Genomic DNA, 3382 nt, shown 5'->3' on the forward strand with positions numbered 1-3382 from the left:
GGTCTACAGAGTAAGTTCCAGGACAGCCAGGGCTACACAGAGAAACCCTGTCTCGAAAAAACAAAAAATAAATAAAATAAAATAAAACAAAATAACGAAGTAGAGCTGGTGAGGTGGTTTAGTGGGTACGGGCATTTATGCACAGGCCTGATGACCTGAGGTCAGCTTCAGTCCCTGAATCCTGCAATGTGGCCGGAAAAGACCCAACGTCCAGGAGTTGTCTTTTGACCTCCTCGCTTGACTCTGCATTCACATCACATACAGGGTGCACAACACAAAACAATAAATATGTTGGAGCTGGAGAGATAGCTTAGCGGCCAAGAGCACTTGCTGCTCTCCCAGAAGACTTGGATTCAATTCCCAACATGGACATGGCAGCTCACAACTGTCTATAACTCCAGTTCCGGGAGTCTGACACACTCACATGGACATACACACAGGCAAAACACCAATCCACATAAAATAGAAATAAATGAAGAAAGATGTTTAGGTATTAAAGAATGAATAGTAGTAAGGCTATGATAAAGTTTATTTAGTTCATTTATTCATTTTGTATGTAGTTATATGTACTTAAGTATATGTATGTGCACTACAACTTAAACATGAATAGCTATGTAAAATAGGATTTTATTAAACAAAAGAGAAACATGGTCAGATTTGTTTTACAATGATTACTTGGGTGAGTGAATGGCTGGGCAGATAAAGGCTCTTGCCAAATAAACCTGGTGACCTGAACTCAGTTCCTAGAAGGTGTTCCATAAAGGTGGGAGAGAAGAACCAACTCTGCAAAACTGTCAACTTTCACACTTATGCTGGGCACATGAGGTGTGTGACTGGAAATGGGACAAAACAGGGGAACGGAAAAAACAAAAACAAAAAACAGGAGAACGGGCAGTGGGAGGCTTTTCTGGAGTTCGGGAAGAGAGGATGGTGTTAGGCAGTAGGCTTCCTAACTGTCTTAGTCAGGGTTTCTATTCCTGCACAACATCATGACCAAGATGCAAGCTGGGGAGGAAAGGGTTTATTCAGCTTACTTACACATGGCTGTTGATCACCAGAGGAAGTCAGGACTGGAACTCAAGCAGGTCAGGAAGCAAGAGCTGATGCAGAGGCCGTGGAGAGATGTTTCTTACTGGCTTGCTTCTCCTGGTTTGCTCAGCCTGCTCTCTTATAGAACCCAAGACTTCCAGCCCAGGGACGGCACCATCCCAATGGACCCTCCCTACTTGATCACTAATTGAGAAAATGCCTTACAGCTGGACCTCATGGAGGCACTTCCCCAACTGAAGCTCCCTTCTCTGTGATAACTCCAGCCTGTATCAAGTTGGCACACAAAACCAGCCACTATAATTGACCCCTTGCCAACTTGACACACAAACACATCGCTATTAAGCCTCAACCCTTACTTTCTTATTCATCCCCAAGATCTAAAGTCCCACAGTCTTTACATATTAAAATGTCCAATATCTTTTAAAATTCAAAGTCTCTTAACTGTGGGCTCCACTAAAATACTTTCTTCCTTCAAGAGGGAAAAATATCAGGGCACAGTCACAATCAAAAGCAAAAATCAAACTCCAACAGTCCAATGTCTGGGATCCACTCACGATCTTCTGGATTCCTCCCAAGGGCTTGGGTCACTTCTCCAGTTCTGCCCTTTGTAGCACACACCATGTCTTCTAGGCTCCAGATGCCTGTACTCCACTGCTGCTTCTGTTCTTGGTGGTCATTCATGGTACTGGCATCTCTAAAACACTGTCTTCTGCTGTAACTAGGCTTCACCAATAGCCTCTCATAGGCCCTCTTCATGGTGCCAAGCCTCAACTCCTTTGCATGACCCCTTCAGTCCTGGGCCATCAATTGCAACTGAGGCTGCACCTTCACCAATGGCCTTCCATGGCCTCTCACTGTGCTGAGCATCAGCTGCTCTTCATGACCCCTTCATGCCTTCAAAACCAGTACCACCTGGGTGACTCTTACACATTACCAAGTCCTGCTGCAGCACAAGGTACAACCTTGGCTATCTCTGGAACACAGCCTCTTTGTGCTCTCAGAAAACACTTCCCAGAAGATGTCACCTCAGTGGTGCTGGTCTCTTCTTAATCACCGCTAATTTCTTAGCTCTAGCTAACCAGCATCAATAGTCCCAGTAATGCAAAGTTTTCGCTTTAGTAGTTCTGGTATCTTGTTAATCACAGCTGATTCTTCAGCCCCAGCTAACCAGAACCACAGAATCTTCACAATCAAAACAACATGGCCCTGATAAGAGTCTTTAATCTTCCCTCTGAAATTTCACAAGCCAGGCCTCCATCTTCTGCACTGCTCATGATCTTCTGAGCTCCTACAGAACATCCCACAGAGTTCTTAACAACCAGTGGCTTTTCTAGCTCAAAGTTCCAAAGTCCTTCCACAGTCCTCCCCAAAACATGGTCATGTTGTCACAGGAATACCCCACTATGTTGGTACCAATTTGTCTTAGTCAGTGTTTCTATTCCTACACAAACAACATGACCAAGAAGCAAGTTGGGGAGGAAAGGGTTTATTCAGCTTACTTCCACATTGATGTTGATCACCAGAGGAAGTCAGGACTGGAACTCAAGCAGGTCAGGAAGCAGGAGCTGATGCAGAGGCCATAGAGAGATGTTCCTTACTGGCTTGCTTCCCCTGGCTTGCTCAGCCTGCTGTCTTGGAGAACCCAAGATTTCCAGCCCAGAGATGGCACCACCCACAAGGGGCCCTCCCCGCTTGATCACTAATTGAGAAAATGCCCCACAGCTGGATCTCATGGAGGCATTTCCCCAACTGAAGCTCCCTTCTCTGTGATAACTCCAGCCTGTGTCAAGTTGACACACAAAATCAGCCAGTACACTAACTCAGAGGTGGAGGTAAAGCTGAAAGGAATTTCACCAGGTAGCAGAAAGCTATGGGAAGAACATGGCCTAGAACTGCCAGGTAACTGGTTTATACAGCCATGTGGAGAGTTAAGGGAAGCTCCCTGTTTGTGGGCACCATACATTCATTTTTGGCCCTGCTGAATGTGAGGTATAATGGGGCACTTACGTGGAGATGGGGAGGGGTTAGGTGGGTGTGTTGGTGTGGAGCTTCAGACTCCTCTGTCAAGTCTTGGTTCTAGCCAGTCTTTAAGACATGTAACTCTTCTGAGCCCAGAACACGTGATTGCAAACTGAAACTGAAGAAATACTCCTAAATTTTACTGAAGCAAGAGGATTGTAGGTTTGGGGCCAACTTAGCCTATGTGTAAGAACTTGTCTCAAAAACTACACTAAAAGCACATTTTGCTCTATTTGTATTTCTCTAGGTTGATCGTACGAAAAAACCAGCAGTTAAATTGCCTGAAGATCATAGAATAAAATCTGAAAATATA

The 3382-nt window shown here is 44.9% G+C and overlaps 1 protein-coding gene across 1 annotated transcript in view; it reads left to right on the forward strand.

Moving 5' to 3' along the window:
• Nucleotides 1–3382, forward strand: part of Usp8 (ubiquitin specific peptidase 8) — a gene marked incomplete at its 3' end in the record, with an annotated part of 54591 nt that overhangs the window by 33672 nt on the left and 17537 nt on the right. The window lies entirely within an intron of this gene.

This window comes from Mastomys coucha, unplaced genomic scaffold (genome assembly GCF_008632895.1).
Source record: "Mastomys coucha isolate ucsf_1 unplaced genomic scaffold, UCSF_Mcou_1 pScaffold15, whole genome shotgun sequence".
Lineage (NCBI taxonomy): Eukaryota > Metazoa > Chordata > Mammalia > Rodentia > Muridae > Mastomys > Mastomys coucha.